Source organism: Polypterus senegalus, chromosome 16, assembly GCF_016835505.1.
Source record: "Polypterus senegalus isolate Bchr_013 chromosome 16, ASM1683550v1, whole genome shotgun sequence".
NCBI lineage: Eukaryota > Metazoa > Chordata > Cladistia > Polypteriformes > Polypteridae > Polypterus > Polypterus senegalus.
This window is the reverse complement of record NC_053169.1, coordinates 314,907-339,097: the sequence shown is the minus strand read 5'-3', so window position 1 is coordinate 339,097 and position 24,191 is coordinate 314,907. Positions and strand designations below refer to the sequence as shown.

The 24,191-nt window shown below is 46.5% G+C and overlaps 1 protein-coding gene across 2 annotated transcripts in view; it reads left to right on the top strand.

Annotated features, from left to right (window-relative positions):
• The window catches only part of atxn1b (ataxin 1b), a 180,252-nt gene that overhangs the window by 50,348 nt on the left and 105,713 nt on the right, over positions 1-24,191 (top strand). The window lies entirely within an intron of this gene.

Here is a 24,191-nt window from a genome sequence, read left to right as displayed (position 1 = left end):
CTCTAAGCAGATTTTCCGCTCTGCCGTACTCTTTCCGTCTCTACTGGATATTCAGTGACTCCAAGTCCTCCATCTTGCTGACTTGTGTGTTTTCACGGAGTTGCTTGTTGTGTTCTTTTTGTCTTCATTGCGTAGGTTGGCCCTTTCCACACATAGTCATATGAAAAAGTTTGGGAACCCCTCTTAATCCATCCGTCCATCCATTATCCAACCCGCTATATCCTAACTGCAGGGTCATGGGGGGGGTCTGCTGGTGCCAATCCCAGCCAACACAGGGCACAAGGCAGGAAACAAACCCCGGGCAGGGTGCCAGCCCACCGCAGGGCACACACACACACACACACACAAACCAGGGACAATTTAGAATCGCCAGTGCACCTAACTGTGGGAGGAAACGGGAGTAGACACGAAGAGAACATGCAAACTCCACGCTGGGAGGACCCGGGAAGCGAACCCTTAAGGGTCTCCTAACCCCTTTGAATTCTTTTGATTTTTGTTTATCATTGGCTGAGCTTTCAAAGTAGCAACTTCCTTTTAATACACGACATGCCTTATGGTGGACACAGTAGGATTTGAGCAGTGACATTAAGTTTATTGGATTAACAGAAAATATGCATCATAACAAAACTAGACAGGTGCATAAATGTGGGAACCACAACTGAGATGTGACATCAATACTTAGTTGAGCCTCCTTTTGCTCCTTTGACCTCAGACGCTGTCCTCCGATAGCCTCTGATGAGTGTCTGGATTCTGGATGGAAGTATTGTTGACCAAAAATCTCTCCAGTTCAGTTCAATTTGATGGACAGCCTGCTTCAAATCATCCCATAGATTGTCGATGATATTCAAGTCGGGGGACTGTGATGGCCATTCCAGAACATTGGACTTCTCCCGCTGCATTGTAGATTTCCAACGTGTGTTTTGTGTCGTTGTCTTTGCTGGAATATCCAACCCCTGCTTATGTAACTTCAACTTCGTGACTGATGCTTGAACATTACCCTGAAGAGTTTGTTGATATTGGGTTGAACTCCTCTGACCCTCGACTTTAAGGGCCCCAGTCCCTGAACTGGCCACACAGCCCCACAGCATGATGGGACCTCCACCAAATTTGACAGAAGGTAGCAGGTGTTTTTCTTGGAATGCGGTGTTCTTCTTCCACCATGCAAAGCGCATTTTGTTCTGACCAAATAACTCCATCGTTGTCCCATCAGTCAAAAGCACTTTGTTCCAGAATGAATCTGGCTTGTCAAAACGAGTATTTGCATACAAGTGACTCCGTTTGTGACGTGACACCCTGCCATAATAGAACGATGTACAGAGACACCATCTTCAGCAAGATGTTCTTACAGGTCTTTGGAGGTGATCTGTGGGTTGTCTGTCACCATTCTCACAATCCTGCCTCTTCTTATTTTTCTTGGCCTGCCAGACCTGCTGGGTTGGTTTAACAGCAACTGTGCCTGTGGCCTTCCATTTCCTGATTCCATTCCTTACAGTTGAAACTGACAGTTTAAACTTCTGAGATGGCTTTTCGTAGCCTTCCTCTAAACCAGGAGACTCAACAATCTTTGTTTTCAGATCTTTGGAGAGTTGCTTTGAGGATCCCATGCTGTCTGTCACTCTTCGGAGGAGAGTCAAAGGGAAGGAAGCACAACTTGTAATTGACCACCTTAAATAGCTTTGACCACTCATGAATGGACACTCCTGTCTATGAAGTTCAAGGCTTAATAAGCTCATCCAACCAAGTAATCAGCATTGAGCAGTGACAGGCATTCAAATCAGCACAATGACAAGGGGACACACATTTGTGCACAGCCCAGTTTTTCACATTTGATTTAATTTCATACGACTAAATACTGCGTCACTAAAAATCTTTGTACTCGACACCCCAGTACTCCGCTGTTCCTAGGAAATGAAAGACATACCACGGTTATCTCTTTTGTTGAAAGGAGAGTCAATTATTATGCAGGCCAAGAGGGGTCCCCAAACTTTTTCATATGACTGTACAATCAATGGAAACCCCAGACAGGTGATCTCCATTGAACAAGCTCTGTGACGTCTTCTAATGCCAGCGTGCTACACCAGTGACGGTTTAGGGGTGTCGTGTTAATGCTTACGCCGTCAGTCATTTGGTGTTTTATATTTGTAGTTAACACTTTGCACAGATCTGTTTCCACATTGATGTTAAAGAGTCATATACGCTACCGGTCAAAAGTTTTACAAACCCCTTAGTTTTCCTTCAGATTGAATCGGCACAAATGGCAATGAATGACCTAAAATGGTGAAAAGGTAAGCGGCAAACTGCCAGAAGTTTACATTTTAAAGTTTAGGTTAGTAAAAGTTGGGGAAAAATGAAAGGAAATTTCAGAATATTACAAACGGGCCGCCTTCAGGGAACAACTAATAGGCTACGAGCTACAGGAGTTCTGGCGCAATTCAAGGAAATGAAGCGAACCGTTTGCGCAGGTGTCCTAACCTCGGTTGATTACTTAACATCTCTGTGAGTTGGAGCAGACTGTGTTACTACACCCTCTGCAGTACGACTTGGACAAAATGAAACTGATAATGGCAAGAAAACGGCAACGAGCAAATGAAATGAGACAGGGTACTATGACCCTTAGAGGTGCAGGCCTTTCATTTAGAGAAATCAGAGTGTCGGCGAGTCCAGTGGTGTCCGACACAATCCAAAGGCACTCTGATAGGAAGAGATCCGGCAGAGCCAAAGCCACAAGCCAATCGGATGGCAAAGTTTCTGAGGGTCCCCAGCTCGTGTGATCACAGGGGTCTCACGGCAGAGCTTAACAGTGCAGAGTGTCGGCTTGTACTGTGAAGGGGAGACTTTGTGCTGCAGGTTTGACAGGACGCGTGGCCATAAGAAAGCCATTCCTTAAAGGACAAAATAGGGACCAGCTGTGGACGACTGCAGACTGGAAGGTGGTCTTCTGGACCGCAGAATACCCAAATCTGAAATCTTGAATTCATCACGCAGGGTGTTTATAAGCCGTCAAGGTGATGATGGCGATGGTCCCTCAGCATGTGACACCAACTGTCAAACATGGTGGGGGAAGTGTGACGCTCCGGGGATTCTTTTGCTGGTGGCAGAGTTGGTGACCTGCATAGAGTGACTGGTATTCGGAATAAGAAGGGTCACCACAGCATTTTCCAGCACCACCCAATACCTTCTTGGTCTGCGTCTACTAGGGCAGTGCCAGTGCTAGGCTATTTCGTGCCCTTGGCCGAGCTTATTCGTGCGCCCACCGACTGTTCGGTAGCTAACCCGTGCGGCTGGGTCCCCCCCCGTTTAATGATCTGCTCCATAGGTGAATAACTGATTTGCCTTAATGGTGGCGCCGGCCCTGGTGAGGGGTTCATCCTTACAGTCAGGACTGCGTTAAAAGAAAGGAACAAGGAGGTCCCCCTCAGAACATGGTCTCCAGACTCGGACCCCATTGTGTTAGTTTGGGATGAACAGGACAGAAGGGGCGAAAGGAAGGCAACCTCCAAGTGTAGCACCGTTGTGGGAGCTTCAGCAACAGGGCTGGGAAGATCTCGCTGAGCAATATGTGACTTCCATTGTCGATAGAAGGCCACGTGTGTGTGTGTTATATCAGCGAAAAGTGCAGGCTGCTCTGAATCAAAACTTTGAAAACAATTTTGTACTCGTAATGATTCGATTTAATTTTACTTTCTCGTATACGAAATGTAGGGAAAGTATTGGAATCCTCCAAAGATTCAACCTGTTTTTGAAGAATCTCAATGTTTTAGTCTTCCCTGACTTTCTCGTATGTGAAGTATAGGGAAATTATTGGAATTCATTTCAAGATTTTTATGAATCTCGACGTTTTAGAGCTCCCCGAGTTCCAAAAATACCATTTTTTTTCAATTCTGTCTGCCTGTCTGTGTGTAAACACGGTAACTTGAGTACACTTTCACTTCGGTCAACCACATTTTGCGTGCAAGTATTAGGAACAAGACGTAGATTTCTATCAACTTTTGGGCTACTTCTGTTAACTGGAAGTGCTACTTTACCTGAAACGTTTCCCCAAAAATATTAAAGATGTGATCATTTCACGTCATATTATTGTAAAACACCACATTCTAAGCATTTTTTTTTTGTCTCTTTTGCATTTTTTCGAAAAACGACTGGTTTTCAAGATAATCGCAATTTTTCCGTTTGACGTTCAAAAGGTAATCCTTATATATAATTTGATACTATCCGTATGTATGGTGTTCGCGTCAATACCTTGACTCAATACAAGTTAGAACCATGCAATGGGACTCTGCCTCTGTAGTTAGAACATCACGTGGGAAACACAGACGCAGTATTGCATGATTGGCTAAAGATGTTCGAATGCTTCAGTGACGCCGCTGGACGGCCGAGTATAGTAAGTTGGTGTTGGTTCGAGCAGATAACAGTAAGTTCAGTTGGTTTTTGGAAACTTGGTTTGGTGGGGCATACTTTCCAGGACTAACATCGTCGACTGACTTAAACCCTTCGACAGCTCTGGAGCCGAAAGTAATTTAGAACGTATCGCCATTTGCTTGGCACGTCGAAATCTATCTTTGGGCATCCGTCCTTCTGACATCTGTTGGCAAACTGAGTAATGACGGCTGAGTATTAACAACGGTCACTGTTTAAATTGTATCCAATCTCAGATCTAAAATGACCACGCCAACATAATTATTACTCCCGAGTCTGATTAGAGTCGTAAAATACGGTTTGTTTTGAAAATTTGTTTGACGGAAAAAATCAAATGAGGTGCACCGAAGAGCTGAGTTCACATCTCGCAGCCCCGTTTAAACAGGAAGCTCTTTATTAATCGGCCGATAAGGTCTGTTTTAAGCACAAATCAGTGCCATGATAACAAAATCATTTCAAGGACTTATTAAAGAAACCAAATAATTCTTTGCAGAGAAAGAATGGATTTCACAAACGTAGAATTTGTAGTCCGATTAGATAAGGCTCCCAGTCGCTAGTACACACATTTGAGAACGTTTTTCACTTTACAGAAATGAAATTTTGCATCCAAGTATTACGTTACAAACGTGACTAAAGAGTCTCACAACTTTTGACCCGCTTCTGCTTACTGAAAGTGGCAATTTACCTGAATTGTTTTTCAAAATAAAATTATTGTGGCAGTTTTTTTATTCACGCAGCTGCAGAGTCCGATTTATTCAACTTTACTTCTCTCTGTCTAATATACACTCAACTAAAGGATTATTAGGACCACCAGACTAATACGGTGTTTGACCCCCTTTCGCCTTCAGAACTGCCTTAATTCTACGTGGCATTGATTCAACGAGGTGCTGAAAGCATTCTTTACTAATGTTGGCCCATATTGATAGGATAGCATCTTGCAGTTGATGGAGATTTGTGGGATGCACATCCAGGGCACGGCTCCCTGCTCCACCACATCCCAAAGATGCTCTATTGGGTTGAGATCTGGTGACTGGGGGGGCCATTTTAGTACAGTGAACTCATTGTCATGTTCAAGAAACCAATTTGAAATGATTCGAGCTTTGTGACATGGTGCATTATCCTGCTGGAAGTAGCCATCAGAGGATGGGTACATGGTGGTCATGAAGGGATGGACATGGTCAGAAACAATTCTCAGGTAGCCCGTGGCATTTAAACGATGCCCAATTGGCACTAAGGGGCCTAAAGTGTGCCAAGAAAACCTCCCCCACACCATTACACCACCACCACCAGCCTGCACAGTGGTAACAAGGCATGATGGATCCATGTTCTCATTCTGTTTACGCCAAATTCTGACTCTACCATTTGAATGTCTCAACAGAAATCGAGACTCATCAGACCAGGTGACATTTTTCCAGTCTTCAACTGTCCAATTTTGGTGAGCTCATGCAAATTGTAGCTTCTTTTTCCTATTTGTAGTGGAGATGAGTGGTACCCGGTGGGGTCTTCTGCTGTTGTAGCCCATCCGCCTCAAGGTTGTGCATGTTGTGGCTTCACAAATGCTTTGCTGCATACCTCGGTTGTAACGAGTGGTCATTTCAGTCAAAGTTGCTCTTCTGTCAGCTTGAATCAGTCGGCCATTCATTCTCCTCTGAACTCTAGCATCAACAAGGCATTTTCGCCCACAGGACTGCCGCATACTGGATGTTTTTCCCTTTTCACACCATTCTTTGTAAACCCTAGAAATGGTTGTGCGTGAAAATCCCAATAACTGAGCAGATTGTGAAATACTCAGAGCGGCCCGTCTGGCACCAACAGCCATGCCACGCTCCAAATTGTTTAAATCACCTTTCTTTGCCATTCTGACATTCAGTTTGGAGTTCAGGAGATTGTCTTGACCAGGACCACACCCCTAAATGCATTGAAGCCATGTGATTGGTTGATTAGATAATTGCATTAATGAGAAATTGAACAGGTGTTCCTAATAATCCCTTAGGTGAGTGTATATATAATAAATAATCCAACGCCTGTCTATCTGTATGTCTGTCCGCTTTTCACAAGAGAACTACTTAATGGATTTAGATCGGGTTTTTTTATTTTAATTTGCTTGAAAATTCCGGTTGATTTTTGTGACTTCTCTCATCGCGCTAAGAATCAGAGTTCGCTTGCTGGAGTGATCTATTCGCGCTAATCCAAGAGAGCGGCAACGGGCTGAGGGGAGGGGCAAGCGTGGCATCAGGAGTGGGGAGCTGAGCGCGACCCTCCTCGCTCACACGTTTGAGTCGGCCTACCTGTCGCCACGTGTTGGAGTGTCCCTTGACTCCGCTTATCTGTTTGTTTGTCGATTTGGCAAAGTTTGTCCTGTTTTACTACTATGTGGGCGGAGCCACAGGGGACGGCTAGTTTATAATAATTGTTCAGTTTATTATTAATTTGGTTTGATTTGTTGTTTAACGTACTGTGGAATTAGCACTTTGTTGGCGCCGACCCGACACAGACTGACAACGGAGGCACAGCTGAAAATCCATCCATCCGTTATCCAACCCGCTAATCCTAACTACAGGGTCACAGGGGTCCGCTGGAGCCAGTCCTAACCAGCACAGGGCGCAAGGCAGGAAACAAACCTCGGGCAGGGCGCCAGCCCACCACAGGGCGCACACACCCACCCACACACCAAGCACACACATTAGGGACAATTTAGGATCACTAATGCACCTAACCTGCATGTCTTTGGACTGAGGGAGGAAACCCACACAGACACAGGGAGAACATGCAAACTTCACACTGGGAGGACCCGGGAAGCGAACTCGGGTCTCCTTACTTACTGTGAGGCAGCAGTAGTGCTACCCACTGTGTCACCGTGCCGTCCACAGCTGAAAATGTAACAAATATTTATTTTCTTCAGCTGGGGGCCACGTCCTCCCCGTGTCCCCCAGCCCTAACACTGTCCCCAAAAACACACCAAACAAAACCAAACACCCCAACACACTCTTGTTATCGTTCTCATCATCATCATCATCATCCTCCTCCCGACTCTGGCGCACAGAGTGGTGACTGTCGGCTCCTTTTATTGCCCACCCAGAAGTGCTTCAGGTGCTTGTTGGCCTACTTGTGGCTGCACTCCCACCCAGACGGGTTCGTTAAGCCGTGCAGCTCCCCCTGGCAGTGGCCACGAAGCCCAACAGGATTGAGCTCCAGTGTTCCAAAATTGTGGCCCCAATGCAACCCAGGGGGTCTGCCACCAAGTGTTCCAGGGGACGTAGCATGGATCCCATGGCTGCTCCCCCGGATCTAGTGTCAAAGGGGCAATCCCGGCTGTCCGTCCATCACAGTAGATAATATAAAAATAGAATCTCTTTGTCTTGCGGTTTGCTCCTCAAATATCCATTCCCCATATCTGCGTATACGAGAAGTCGAGGGGAGAGCACTCCCGGTTTTCTATTTGCCGTTGTGTATTTGTTCAATGCCTCGATTTCATGACACATTAAGACATTAAACTGCATGCAATTCCATAAAACAGGACGCAGCTGAGGGGTACTAAAACCAATAATCGAACGTGAAGACTTTGACGGGCGCTATATGGAATGTTACGAACGGAGACCGAACATCGATTTGCGCCTTCACATTGGAGAAGCGGCCGTGAGAGAAGATGTCCTCCCGTCGACTCGTCCTCGCTCTAAAAGTCGAAGTGCATTAACGATCGCCTGCCCTGAGCACAGACGGCTTTTACGGTTTTTATTTTCTTCACATGTGCACTTTTTTTTTCTTCTCCTTGTAAGGCTGAGATGAGATCAGGCCCCCCCGGCCCCCCGGTGTGTGTAACTGAGCACTACGGAGAATCGATTTCTTTTTCCCTTCCAGTGTCTTAAGCCTGAGCAGACTAAATTCCCCCATCAAATAGAAGTTCTCTCTCTCTCTGGCAGAATGTGGGGGCTTCTCTTTTCCCTTCATTTACAGTTTGTTTTTATTTATTTATTTATTTATTAGTTTATTATAAAGAGAGGCTTCTTGTGTAATTCTCATTGTGGGGGAGTGCTTGACAACCAGGAGCTATAAATACAGCCGCACGCTCTCTTTGCTCGTCTTTTATAAACGTCAAGTTCAGATTTTATTGTCGGGTGTTCTTTCTACAATCAAATCCCTACTTGCGGGTCACCCCCCAAAAAAAAGACTAGTGACAGCAGCACGAGACCAACAACGGGCACAAATGAAACCCTGAATATGACCTACGGTACGAGGGGCCTGAGAACATATCGAGACCCCTACGCTTTCTGCACACTTTACTGCTTTGCAGGTTTCGCTTTAAGGGGTTGCATTGGCCATTTTTTTTGTGCCCATCAGTCGACACTCGGCAACCCATAATGACGAAGTGAAAACCTGCTTTGAGGAAAGTTTATATAAAAAAAGCAAAAAGCTGAAACCTCTTCATCATAAAAGTATTCAGACCCCTTTAATCTCAGTACTTTGTAGGACCCCCTTTGGCAGCAGTTCCAGCTCTGTGACTGGAGTTGGGACATTTTATCTCGCTTTTCCCAGCAGACCCCCTCATGTGCCGTTAGACCGGATGAGAAGTATCTGTCAATAGGGTCTGGGCTTTGGCGGGGACACTCGAGGACATTCAGGGTATTGTCCCAAAGCCCCTCCATGGTTGTCCTGGTCATTGAACCGTTGGCCCAGTCATGACGTCTCAGGCGCTCATGAGTGGGTTTCCTTCAAGGACCTCACTGGATTCGGCCTGCATTCATCCTCCTTGCCAGTAACAGGGGTCTGAATGTGTTCTGTAGGCACTGTGTATCGCTCAAGTCCGTCATTTTCTAACGCTTGTGGTGGTCACTAGGTATGGGCTGGCATTCCAGCTGGGATGGTTCAAATCTCCATACCCAGCTGAGAGGTCAGTTAAATGGAAGGACAGTTGGAGACAGTTCCTTCCCTGACAAAATAGATGGCAGTCCTCCTGGACTACGGTGCCTGCATGGATACCTGCAGGGCAGGCTGGGAATTGTAGTCCTGTAGCGCAGCCCTGCAGTGTTCCATTGGGTGCCACCAGGGAGAGCTACAGGGACAAAATATTGTCACTTCAGGGAACCTCTGCCTGTCTCAGAGGTGCCTCCTACCTGTAGTAGGGTCACACTGGGCATGCTCCCGGGTCTGGCATAAAAGAAGCCCCTCCAATCTCATCCAGGTGAGCCAGAATTGGGTGGATGTGAACTAAGCTTTCCTGGCGGAGTTAACGGAGCAGAAAGGTGGGGTTGGGGTTAGAGACCGAGGGTACATCACCTGTAGAGGTATTTGTGAAAATAAATGATTATTTGAACTGGCACTTGAGTTGGAGGTGTTTGGGAGCTCACTGGTACCCCCTACAGTAACACCCGCTTAGTCCTGATCAGGGTGGCGGCAGGGTCTGCTGGAGCCAATCCCAGATAGTGTAAGTAGTGCCAGGCAGGAACAAACCCTGGACGGGACAGGGCGCTAGCTCATCGCAGGCTCTCCGTGTATTTTTTGCTGTTCTGGATTATCAGTCGTCCTTGTGTTCTGTGGGTGGAACCTCCAGGAGGCGGGCCACTCTGATGTCACTACTGAAGGACCGCCCTCAACCTACATACAAGTATTAGAGGCTTGGGAGCAAACGGGTCCTTTAGTGATTGATGGAATGCAAGTATTGCGGTTTCTGGATTTCTCACTTCTGTATTTTGGGATTTTTTGTTTACTGACTTGTGGATTGGACTTGTCAGCTTTGGCATTGCCCTTTTGTGTGCCCCTTTTTGTGACTTTATAGTTAAAGATTCTACTCTTGCCTTATAGTTCCTCTCTCTTGAACAGTCCCCTCAGTCATTTTCTAACTCGCTTAATCCTGAAGAGGGTCATGATTTCTGCTGGAGCCAATCCCAACCAGCATAAAGGTGCCAGGCAGGAACAAACCCTGGACAGGACAGGGCGCCAGCCCATCGCAGGCTGTCGATGTATTTTTTGCTGTTATGGATTACGGGTCCTCCTTGTGTTCTGTGGGTGGAACCTCCAAGAGGCGGGGCCACTCTGATGTCACTACTGAAGGACCGCCTTCAACCTACATACAAGTACAGTATTAGAGGCACAAGTATTAGTGATTGCCGTTGCCCTTTTGTGTGCCCCTTTTTGTGACTTTATAGTTAAAGATTCTACTTGAAGAGTCAGTCACTCATTTTCTAACTCATTATATCCTGAACAGGGTGTCATGGGGTCTGCTGGAGCTTAATTTAGCTAGCTGAGGATGTAAGGCAGGAGCAAACCCTGGACAGGGTGCCGCCCCATCATAGGGCACACACACACAGCCCAGTCTCGCACACACGCAGGTCAATTCACCTAACCTGCATGTCTTTGGACTGTGGGAGGAGAACATGCAAACTTCACACAGGGAGGACCTGGGATGTGAACCCTGGTGGTCTTACTGCGAGGCAGCAGCGCTACCACTGCACCACCGTGCCACCTTCCCTTGAAGGGCACTTTTGATATTGTGTGTGTGTGTGTAATTTTGAAACATTTTAGTCATTTTAAACTTCATCGTTTTAGTCCTGGTTAGGCCGAAGCCTGCCTGTAGATTTGGTGGCGGGGGGTCACCTCCTGACTCACCAGCACGAGATAACCCCCACATGTGATATGCCGTCGGATGCGTCTTGATGCCTACTTATGCAAGATGTTGGTCATTTTGGGCTGTCCCCCTATTGTTTACCCTGTAGACCTTCATTTGTTAGGTCATTTTCAGACCCTAGGGAATTTTAAGATAATAGGTGTCTTCCACAAAAAGGATCAGAGGGATTTGAGGTTGTGCAGGCCACATCAAGTGATCTCGGGGGTTCAACCCCATAATGGGACACTAAAGGTCAGAGTTGCCCTCCTGTCAACATGGAGCAGAATCTCCACGGGCTTCTCGTGTTCTCCTACCCAGCATTCGTGTGGCGTTCCTGAGGACCGGTTGAAGCTGTGATGGAGTCTGAGGTCCAAAACTGCACTTGAAGAACAAGGAGAGCGCGAGGATGGAGCGCTTTTTTTCCCGAAAAGGCAGCTGTACACGTCGAGTTTGCTCTCGTAACTTCACGCCCACCTTTCTCCTTGTGTGTATCTACAGACCCCGTTTCATCTTATCTGGGCCACATCTGCAGGATTTCAATTGGCATGCCTGCCAGCTCTGTTTCAAATGTATTCACTTTCTCTTGACTCCAGACTTCACCGCAAATAACTGGCCGGAAAATTTTTTTTTTGCTCATACCGCTGCATCCAAGCTGACAGTCCATATTGATTTTTATGAGAAGATAAGCAGATGCTCCTTCACATAAATGGACTTGTAGCTGGTAACAAATGGCCACTAAACACCTGCCCACCTGACGAGTCTCTGCGTTTATGGCCGATGGCTGGTTGAGAAGTGCGCTTGCCGAGTCCTGCTTGGCCCCTGCTTATTAAAAGCTTATTCACTAGAACTTCTCGAAGCCCCCCCGGCGTCCAATTCCTGCCCTAAACAAACTTTCACCCAAAGAGAAACTAAAGGAAACAACAGTCAAGAACTGACGAAAATGGTTAGAGAATGTCGTAGATGACACTGGGTGCTTGGCATCCCTGAACCATCCACCCTGGCAGGGAGGCCTTGACCCACGAGAAAGGTTTGGGGCAGCCACCCATCGATCCATCCATCCAACCCGCTATATCCCAACTACAGGGTCACGGGGGGTCTGCTGGAGCCAATCCCAGCCAACAGAGGGCGCAAGGCAGGAAACAAACCCCGGGCAGGGCGGTTTGGGGTGGCCACCCGAGCAAAGTTAGTACAGAGTCGAGTCCAACGGAGGGAGGTCAGTGAAAGTGACGTCGTCCTCTGGGACCACAAATGATGTCCTCCTCAGAGCTGAACTGGAAGTGACGTCTTCGGACTCGGGCAGAATTTTCCATGCCTGAGGACAAAATAAGAAGGTTTAGTGCACCCCGCCACTCCCCGGCCCGGCCTGGAATTCCCTTCGTCTTCTGGTCCCTGTAGCTGACTCCCATGTGCACGTGTGTGACGAAGGTTAGGGGAAGGAAGGATCGTCCAGACCGAGTGGTCCAGTGGGCATTACAAGGGACTGACAGAGGGTGACAGTCACTCAGGGCCATGTGTCCTAACACAGTACACTGGGTGTGTGATATCCATGGCTTCCAGTGGGACAACCGCAAGGCCTCATGGGAGTTGTAGTGTTAGTGGAGTTCCTTTTGTGGGCTCTCCTGTCACTGGTTCTGCTCCTCCAAGTGCTTGCTGAGTGTTCTGTGGGGACACCGGAGATTCTCTGGGGTCCGGTATGAAGGAAAGCTGCTCCGCTTCAACATGCTGGCCTTGAGTTGGGTGGTAGGTGGTGGACAAAGCCCTCTGGAGACATGAAGAGTAAGGGGTTGTGCTATTGTGGAGAGAAACAAAATCGCTCTGTATTTGAACCCGTGACTGTGTGGCCTAGTTGTGTCTGGCTGTTTGGGAGGCTGTTGCGCACCCAACAGGTCACAAATACATAAACGGATTGATAGACGAACTCACCAACTCCCTAGCGCATTCGAATGAACCGCCGGGGAACCCCTCACCTTTATAGGGGCCTGGGGGGCGCTTGGATGCGTCTTGATGTCTAGTTATGCGAGATGTTGGTCTTTTTTGGGGTGTACCCCCTATTGTTGGCCGTGTAGACCCTCATTGGTTACGTAACTTTTGGAATTAATCTTATGATAATTGGCGTCTTCGGCAAAAAAAAGGATCAGAAGAATTTGAAGTTGTGCAGGCCACATCAAGTGACCTCAGGGGTTCACCCCGTAACAGGGGGGACACAAGAGGTCAGAGTTAGCCTCCTGTCAACATGGAGCACATGACACGCAGATGAACAAAAAGGGGAATGTAAAACAAGGAAAGGAAGGAGCCCTGGCTGGAATACAACAACCCTGGACTCGGCAATGTTTTCTGAATCCACCGTACAAAGGGGAGCTGTGAGGCAGCAGCACGGCCCCTGACGGCCTTGTATAAAGTCCAGGCCACTATATCGTAACACAGCACAGGGCGCAAGGCAGGAACAAACCCCGGGCAGGGTGCCAGCCCACCACAGGGCACTTGTATAAAGTCGCTTTTTTATTATTAAGACGTCCTGTTTCTGAGAGGTGTCCAGTATTTTTGCATCAAGCGTGAAGTTTTCGTTTCTCTGTACCAAATGTTTGCACAGCAGAGCTCATGCAGAATAAAATTGAGAGGACATTTGTTGGTGAAACGAGCCCCTTATGCCAGTAAAGAGAGAGAGAGAGAGCTCCCTGTGAAATTGGCACCTCTGAGCGGGTGACGTCACGGGCCGAGCTGAGAAGGTGGCTCATCTGTGGGAAACGGCGTGAAACTAAATCCGGGTAAAGGAACGAATGCCAGGAGCAAGCTGGGGAGACAGACTGAGGGGCCGGCCAGCTGGCAGGTGAATGAGCAGAGTCTGGAGGTCAGAGCGGGATGGTTAACAGAGGGCACTTGTGTGAGCGCGCAGATCCACGTGAGGAGTTGAGCATTTGTTCCATTGGGCTGACGTCACGAGCCTTACGGGAATCGGCCTGTGACACCGGACAGCGAAGAACTCTTTTGGGTGTTTGTTGTGAATTTCTACTCGCCTTTAAGTCCTCCCGTCATGTACAAGTGCACTCGCCTCCCTGTGTGTTTTGTTTGATTTCCTTTCATATTATATGTTGTAGGTGGCAAGGTGGATGGCGCAGGAGGGTTAGGGCGCACCTTGACCCAGATGGGAAGCCATAAAGAAAGGATTTGGACGGATGGGCGTCCCCACTGGGTTTGAGTTTGGTTTTGGTTGCCAGTTCCTTTCCTGGGCAGGGAAGGACCGTCTCTTGTAGTTCACCCAGTATGCCAGCTGGCAGAATCCCTCGGGTGGCTCGCCCATTTGTATACCGTGAGAATTGCACTCCCGTTGGAGTAACATTGGGTGCCAGCAGAGGGAGCTGTGTTTGGAGTCCCACACTTTTAAGGAATATTCCACCTGACCTGGAAGTGCTTTCAGTGGCAAAGGCTATAGAGGGACAGTGGCTAGAGGCTGTTAGATTGGCAAAGGAGGCTCAACTAATATCTCTGTTGGGTGCCCACATTTATGCACCGGTCTAATTTTGTTATGATGCATATTGCATATTTTCTGTTAATCCAATAAACTTAATGTCACTGCTGAAATCCTACTGTCTCCATAAGGCATGTCACATCTTAAAAGGAAGTTGCAACTTTTAAAGCTCAGCCAATGAGAAAAACAACTCCAAAGAATTAAGAGGGGTGCCCAAACATTTTCATATGACTGTATATTTGCAAGATGATTGTGAACTGTAAAGGGACAGGCGGTAGAAGACACGTCTTTTTTTTTTTTTTAATATAGGGGCAGTCACGAGCTTATTTTAAACTGAAGTTCTTTGAAAGCCATGAATCTGGAAATAATGCAGTGGTTAGCATAGTTGGCTCAAGGAGCCCGCATCCCATTATCATATATCAATATGAGTTTGTGTACTTTACGTTTTACTAGCTATGTGACGTGACAAAAACAGGTTATAGGATAAACGTGAAAATATTTGTTAGACAGATATGAAAGGTCCTATATAATGTGAAAAGCACTATATGACAGATGTGAAAGGCACTATATAATAGATAGACATGAAAGGTCCTATATAATGTGAAAGGCCCTATATAATAGTTGTGAAAGGCACTATATAATAGAATGAAAGGCACTATATAATAGACATGAAAGGTCCTATATAATGTGAAAAGCACTATATGACAGATGTGAAAGGCACTATATAATGTTAAAGGCACTATATGATAGATTTGCAGTTCACTGAATGAGATAAATACGTAGGTAAATAGATATGATATGGCAGTACATGTTAGAAAGACATGAAGTTTGCTGAATTAGGTGGATAGATCGATTGATAGATATGAAGGGCACTATATAATAAGTAGATGGATGGATATGAAAGACTGTATATAATTGATTTAGCTGGCACTATATAATAGATAGAAGATATGACAGACATTATATGATATCCAGATAGACAGATAACCCTGAAACACGTGACACAGATAAATATGAAAGGCACTATATAATAAAAAGATAGATAGATATGAAAGGCCCTATATACAAAGGATGGATATGTAGGGCTTTATTTGTCCCCAGGGGGAAATTTGGCTTTTTGCAGAAGCTCTTTAAATAAATAAAAGCATCAGTAGATAAATAAATTTATATACACATAGCAGAATAAATAAAAAGGAAGAAGATTTAAGAAGACTGAACACTTTCAACTTCACAGTCCCAGTCCCATTGAGGTACTATACAGCCATATTGCTGCTGGTATAAAGGACCCCTGTCGTGTTTCTGCTGAAAGTCATCCATGTCGGCGTGTCACGGAGAGGATGTGCAGCGTTGTTCATAACGGCACTCGGTTTTGTTTTCAGTTTTCACCTTCACTTTTTCCTCCAGTGGTCCTTAGTGCGTCCCGTCATGGAGTTATTGGATATCGCTTACCCTGTGCGGCGTTTTGGTGCTCCTCCTGCTCCTTTCCTTGGTATCCTTACACTAATGGATTGCTTTTAATTATAAACGGAGACCATATAAATTCATTCTCTGCCTGTCTCTTACACACTCTGTTAACGCTCACCAACACCCCGGTTCCTCCCTCTTGATAACCCTCGTATGATGATGATGATGATGATGACGGTAATGCTTGCAGTATGCTGCCAATAGTGGCAGTGTGGTGAGGTGACAAGCTGTGTGGACATCAGAAGGGTCATCTACATCAGAAGGTCCAGACTGCGATTGCAGACGTGTGACACTTGGCAGGAGGCTCTGTACCACTGATGTCAGGGTCTGTGCAGGCTGAGGATTCAAGTTTTGCCTTTTGGAACTTTCTGGAATTGTGTTTTTTTTTTAACATTTTCAATTCACAATCCGTTGAATCTACAAATGCAAGACCCACAGATACGGAGGGCCGGCTGTGTAATATAAAGTTTAATTAATAGACTGGAAGTGTACTCTTACAGACGGCCCTTATGGCACATGTGAGCGTCAGGAATGCTGCCGTGACAATGAAGGTTACAAAGCACACGCGTCAGACTATTATCTTAAAAGTGTCAAAGCAACTCGGGACAGGTCAGGTAACATTCCAGCGGCAGACAAAGAGGCCAAGTACAGCATAGCAGTCATCCTCGGTGTTCAGTCCACAGTGGCCCTAATTAAAACGGACGAGGCTGAGCGGTCCAACAAACGTTTGCCACCTCACCTCAAGTTTTCTTTATGCAATTAGACTTGAAGACAAAAGGAAACAAACACCCCAACCTTAAAAACGTACGGCGCCAATGGCAGCTGTCTGTCTAAATGTAAATCCATCCTAGTGACTCTTCTCATGCCCCGCCCTTGACCACACCTCCCCAGTGTTTGACCATAGCCACACCCACTCCATTGACTGGCAGTCACCTGAACGCCCGCCCTTCTCTCACTGGCTCCTGACTTTTGCTCGTTTGCATTATCGGAGCCCTTTGAAGTTTCTATGTCTCTTTGACCTCCTTTCTGGAGTGGAAATGGTGCCTTTACCTCTCGGTTTGGCCCGCGTCCTGCATGGGCAGTGCAAGAGTTGGGCTGCCAAACCAGCCATGACCCCATTTAATAATAATAAGCGGTTCCAAAACAAAAAGTTCTGTCCTGAACGGACCCAAAACAAAGTAAATGAGAGGCCCCTCGGGTTTAGTAATCACAGCCTCGTTTCCTGGCTTGGGTCGTAAGATCACCTCCATTCGTCAGCCTCCCTGTTTTATATTAGAATGGGCGGGGCTCCCAACACCTTGGCAGGGGAGGAGCTAAGTGTTGTCTCCGGGTAAGGGCTTCACAACGTGGTGTGGTGACAGCGCCCTCTCCTGCCTGGCGGTGGTATTCCTCGGGTTACCTGAGCCATCCAAGCGTGACGCGTGTCACCCGCTCCGTGTTTCTTTCACGTTAGATCTTTTCTGTCCTGCCCTTAACAGGAGTGTCTGCCATCTCCTCAGTGCTCATTTAATCTTATTAGGCCTTCTGTTCATGATGGCATCATTTAGTAGCGCCGCCATCTGCTTTCGCTGAGATCCCCATGTTTATGACAGGCCCCTCATGCAGCATGGGGATTAACAGTAAATGATGAAGAGTGGGGTGCAAATCAATCATGCGTGGCTTAATAAGAGAGGAAACGGGAATTTCATTTGAACCTTACTCAGTTAAAGTGGGTGGATGGAGGGAGGAGATATGGAGACACGACTGTTAGCGATAGCGCCCCCTGTCATCCCGGGGTGGTACCGCATATCTTACGTGCGACGACTGCTTTCTGTGCAAACGAGAACTGAAATCCAGTCCTTAAGATCTATTAAGGCTATTTTGATCTTTACAGTGACAGCTAAAATGTAAAGCCGGTGAACTTGCTGTTTATTTTTCTTCATTACGCCTTCATTTCAGGCAGTGTGTGAAAAGCCAGCACTCGCCTAAGGCTGCGGCCACATTGTGGCTAACGGTGACTCGATTACAATTTTTTTTGTCTCGTTTTCAGTTTGTTTTTGCAATGAATATAAATTTGGTTTGAGGGTTAATGGATATCCACCCGGAATGCAACCAGATAAACAGACCAGCAGAAATACCAACAGCATGCTGGCTTCTGTGCTCCTCCACAAATTCATCTCCTAGCGACAAGGATGAGGAATAGAAAACGAGAAATCGTAGCAGCAGATTGCTTCCGGTGCAGTTATCAGTCCTGTGTCTGTGTGCAGTGGGGTATACCGTACTGGAAAAATACCGAAAAACCCACATTTTAAAATGGTGTGATACCAGGGTTTTGTTAATGGCATTTAAGAGAGACACATGCATTGCATTTGTCATTTCACAAGCATGTGTAGTACTGCATTTATCACTACAGATGTTTGAGGCACCATCTGTTGGAATGTCAGATGTAAGGCATTTTATTCAAATGTGAAGCGCCATCTGTTGGAATAGATAGATACATGTTTATTTCTCCCCAGAAGGCAATTTGGCTTTTTACAGGAGCTCTTTAAATAAATATACATACATACATAGATAAGTAAGTAAATAACTAAATATATGTGCACACATTGGGTCTGAACACACATTGGAATAAATATAAAGCAAGAAAATTCAAAAGAAAAAAGTTTGACGTGGCTGTCAGTGCCTGTGAGTCCGTATGGAGCTGCATTACTGTTGGTGTAATGGAACCCCAGTCTCGCTTCTTGACTCACTTCTGCTGAATAATTTGTTGTCTGAAAGTCCTCAGTTGGTTGTGTGTCAGAGAGGGGATGTGCAGAATTGTTCATAATGGCACTCAGTTTTGTCTTAATTCTCTCCAGGGGGTCCACAGTGTGTCATATAACCGAGCAATGCATTTTAGCACTACAGCTGTTTGTGACGTGTCATCTGTTGGAATATCAAATGCAATGCACTTCATTACTACAGATGTTTGTGATGCACCATATGTTGGAATGATTAACACAATGCACTTCATTACTACAAATGCTTGTGATGCACCATATGTTGGGATATCACATGTAATGATTTTTTTTTTTTTACTAGAAGTGTTTGTGATGCACCATCTGTTGGAATGATAAATGCAATGAATTTTATTACTACAATTGGTTTTTAATGCAGTATCTGTTGAAATAACCCATGAAATGCATGTTAGTACTATTTGTTTTATAAAATACATTCTGACAGACGTCGCACAGCAGATGTTAATGCTGAGGTCTACATTGATTCCTTGGATTTCAACCCGTCTTAGACCGGTAGCACAGCTAGTGCATTAATGACATGATTAGTCACACATACAAACATGTTACGTTTGTAGAACTTGGCACAGATGTCTCTTTAATCAAACTGCTCTCCTTGATATAAATTATAGACCCTCGTTTGTTCCTGTTCACACAAAACACCAGGAGTTATTACCAGCTATAAAATTCTGGTGTCACTACTACTGCATTTGAATGCGTCAGCACCGCCGGGCCTTTGCTTCCTGGTTTCATGCCAAGGGCTGCCACTTAGTGACAAGCTGGCAGTTTGTTAACGCGAACAGGAACCAAAGGGCATCTCTAGGGACGTGCTGGTTATTTATTTTATTTTTTTCTCAGTTCAACTGCAGACGTCCTTGTTATAAGGCTTTGTCAAGCATTCCTCCAAACCGTTGACAGAACCTCTGGCAAGTGCTGGTTCGCTTGGGTCGGGTGCCCATGGGTTCTCCTGAAAATCGCTTTTGTAAAATGGCCCGCTCGAGGTCCGGTGCTTACTCTTGAGATTTGCTCGCTGGCCTTTGTCAAATGTCCGGACGGGCTCATCTGTCAAGCAAATCCAGGAGGGACATCTGTGACAGAGCGCACCGCCTGAGGGTGACAGAGGACGTGTCCCAGGGGGTGCATTGCAGACATACAGTCATGTACAAAAAAAACAAAAAAAGGAGGTCCGCCCCATGGACTGTTTAACTTCCCTTAGTGTCTGTAGATAAAGGTGATGTAACCGAAAATGTGTCTTTGCAATAAAAAATGATGGAGAGGGCCATCGCCATTAAGGGCACCCAGGCATGTGCCCTGGTGGTAGATCCGCTCATGTAGGGAACTCGTGTCCGGACCCAGATGGTGGCATGTTTTACGCGACTCTGGCCAGCACCTGCCATTGTGCGTAGTGAGCTTAGGGTGGTGTGGACCTGCACGGCCATTGAAAGCCAACGTCATGGAGCTCCTGATGCTCCATCGTGAGTGATGTCACAGGGGCTTCACCCTCTCGGTGGTCCCACTCTGTGACTTTGTGAAGTCTACCACTTCTTGGAAGAGCTGTTGTTCCTCCTCAACTCGTCTTCATCACTTTAACACCACTTACAATTGACCGGGCAGAGCGGACATTTCACATACTGACTTGTGGCAAAGGTGGCATCCTGTGACAGCGCCACACTTAAAGTCACTGAGCTCCTTAGTGCGACCCTTTTTGGTTGGCATAGCTGCATGTTTGACTTGATGCGCCATTTGCACAATGAAGCCCCTGAGCGCAGTCATTTGAAGGGCTCTCCACATACTTTTGGCCATTTTGTGTATCTTGCGGCTGGCATGACGCCATCTCAGCTAATACCCCTGAGGTGCTTCATTGTACCTGGTGACGCTACCACGTCTCCTCCATCTTATAGCCAAACGTCATGCCTTGTGGTTTGAACATCTAGTAGTCTACCTTGTTGCTTCGTCATGCGTCTCGCAATGACATTCCCAGGGAAAGGTGCGGTATAACTTCACGATCGACTGCCTCCGTGAGGCAATGGAGACCCCCTGCTTGCTTATTCTACCTGAGGGTCTCTTGGGTGCTTCTCCTGAGCCCCCGAATCCTTCCAGTTTTTGATTCTTCTATTTCTGTACGTGTTTCTTTAGTTGATTATGTGCCTCATTCTTTGCTTATATGTGTAAGCTCCCTCTGTTAGGCTCTCTTGGGTCTTGTGGGTGTTACCCTAAGAGGCGGGGTCACCTGTCAGTCACTGCCAAGTTCAGCCCTCTAAATCCGGAGAGTCTCCCAGAGTTCCCAGCGGCTCATGGTGATTGAGTTCACTTGTGTTTGCTTTTCTGTGTTTATTTGGATTATGTTTTCTTGTTTTTTGACATTGGGTTTTATTTTGGGGTCTTTGTTCACTTTGGTTTGCTTTGCTGGCCACGCATTTGTGTCTTTTGTGCTCTTTTGATTGTTACAGTGAGACGGAGCATTTTTCTCTATGATGACTCTGAATTTGTCCTTATTAGTAGCTGGGGGTTTGATGGCGATATCCCCCTCTAGTGGGCATTTTTGGGGACTGCGTGCTGTGGGACATGTAGCCTGCCATGACACCTGCCAAAAGAGGAACTTGGTTTTTCCTTTTGGGTGCTAACAAGCCATGGTGCCCCCTGGGTGGGGGGGTGGTTTGGGGACAGTACAGGCAGAAACGTTTCTTTGCACCACTGAACAGTGAGAAGGATTGAAGGATGTGAGCAAATGAGATGGCAGCGAGTGAACCTCGACTGTTTATGGAGAAGAAAAAAAAAAAAAGAAAAAAAAAAGTGGTGCAACAATGAAGGGGAGTTACAGGATTAAAAACAAAAAAGACGACTACCAGGAGGACCTCCTCATGTAAAGGCTCAAAAGCAAACGCAGTGTGTGCGTGGGAAGCCATCGCCGCCACCGCTGCCGCCGCCATGCAGATCACAGAAAAAGAGAAGAAAAGCCACATTGTCGGGGGTCTAGCGGCGGCTGAAAAGCAGACACCGGGGGTCTTTTGGACCACGACTGCCATTGTTGAGATGGACGGCGTATCCTTAAGTGACTGCCAGGCCCGCTGTCTTGTAACGTCAAAAGGAGACGTGATGGTCCACTTTGCCAGCTGTTTGCGCCGCACTCGTTATCACCGAGTGAGGGTTTGTTTGTTTATTTATTTATTTTTCTTCTGTACTCCCACCTGCATTGCAGCCATTGATTTGTTCTCCTGCCCCAGTTTTCTGGGAATCCTGAATTCACTGGGCGTGACGCTACAGCCAGCCCCTTCATGCCCTGCAGCTTTGACTGCTAATACATTTGACCTGAAACTTCATGACAAAGTAACAGATTAAAAATGAATAAATAATTAAAAAGAGTCTGATGAGTGCAACAGTAAACAGAGGGTCAGATACGGAAATCCGGGAGTTACAAGGAGAGGAACTTTTAAAAGTGGGCTGCCCCAACCGGAATCTTGGCTCTTAAAAAAATTTATAGGGAAGGCCTATAAATGACAAGCTGGGGAAGACCCCGGCATCAAAAAAATGATCTCTCTATTAAAAAAAAAAGACGATACATGATCTTTAATCAATTTGACGTTACGCGAGAGCAGCAGAACACGCAGCAGCAGCTGATCAGCCCGCATCTCCTTAGTGTGCGTTCAGCCCCAGCGCCTCACAGTGCGAGCAGCAGAGACGTAGCATCCCTGGGGGGGGATGGGAGGGGGTGGGCGAGAGAAGTGAGCAGGGGGCCACTAGTTGTGGCTCAGAAAAGTTAGAAATGTCGTGTGTTCATACAGAAGGTGTTTGTTTCAGCCATTTTGGGGGGGGGGGGGTTTGAAATGTCTAATTTTTTCATTGGTGGTTTAGTTGCTATATATGTATGTGTGGGCAGCACGGTGGCACAGTGGGTAGCGCTGCTGCCTGCGTGGAGTTTACATGTTCTTCCCGTGTCTGCGTGGGTTTCCTCCCACAGTCCAAAGACCTGCAGGTTAGGTGGACTGGCGATCCTAAATTGTCCCTAGTGTGTGTGTGTGTGTGCCCTGCCGTGAGCTGGCGACCTGCCCGGGATTGGTTCCTGCCTTGTGCCCTATGTTGGCTGGGATTGGCTCCAGCAGACTCCCGTGACCCTGTTAGTAGAATATAGTGGGTTGGATAATGGATGGATGGATATGTATGTGTTTTGTGGGTGGTTCCCCAAGAGGCCGAGCCACCTGCCCATCACCATCACACCTCTCCAATAAAGGCTTAGTGAAAAGCCCCGGTCCCTTGCGGTTCATCCTGCTTCCACCTCAAAACCCGTCCCGCCCACATGCAGCCAACGCGGCATTTCTCAATTCCTGTTCGTCCTCCTCCAAACCCTTCCCCACGCTGCCTGCGGCCTCCCATAACACCAACAACATTTATTTCTATAGCACATTTTCATACAAACAGTAGCTCAAAGTGCTTTACACAATAAAGAATAGAAAAATAAAAGACACAATAAGAAAACAAAATAAGTCAACATGAATTAACATCGAATAAGAGTAAGGTCCAATGGCCAGGGTGGACAGAAAAAACAAAAAAAAACTCCAGACGGCTGGAGAAAAAAATAAAATAAATCTGTAGGGATTCCAGACCATGAGACCGCCCAGTCCCCTCATACAGCTTGCCATTTTCATTATACTGCGACGGTTGTTTCCTAAGCCTTTGTTATAAAATGAACGACAGCATCTTCTCTGTTGATGGGTTTTTGTACAGCGTCATCTCTATTCCGGCATCCGGCAACTGCCTGTTCCTATCAGTGGGGTATTTCTTGACACAAACGGTTCACAAAGGTAATGCACCGTTTTCCGTTCCTATTCTTACACCGCCGTATGTTACGCCGGGCGTCGGCTCTCTAGTTTAAGTTTAATATGTCGCTGTGCTCTGTGCAAACATTTTGAATCTACTTTTTTTTTTTTTTTTCTGCTCACACGTACAGCTAACACAAAGTCAGATTTAGCACACAGGAGTTCACCGTATAAGAACTGCCAGGCAAGCATTAGAAGACAAGACGGGGACAACTGCGAAATGGCCAACGTGTACAGTTTCCGTGTGTCAGAGTCAGCAGTCAGAAACTGTATCCTATTCGCCTTGTTTTGAATGCCATATTGGGGGTCTGCACATGGAGAAAGGGTATAAAGCTTTGGACCATCGCCCGGCACACCTTTTGAAGCCGACGAACATATTGGAGAGAACGTCATCCGATCTGGAAAATCCAGCGCAGCGACGAAAATGGCAGACTCTATACATCGGGCCCCCACTCCCGAACTGGGTTCTTGTCACGGCTTCCTTCGTCTGTTATGCCACGTAAATCGCCAATAAAGAAAGCGAAGTTATTTCTCCTATGTGATTTCTTACCACCGTGTCACTAAGAGAGGGGTATCGCCTTTTTATATTATCTCTATATAGTTTTGGTTTATGTAACATGCCGAACAAAAGCACTTATTCCAAGAAGGGAGCTAGCGCCCCCTGCTGGATACAGTGT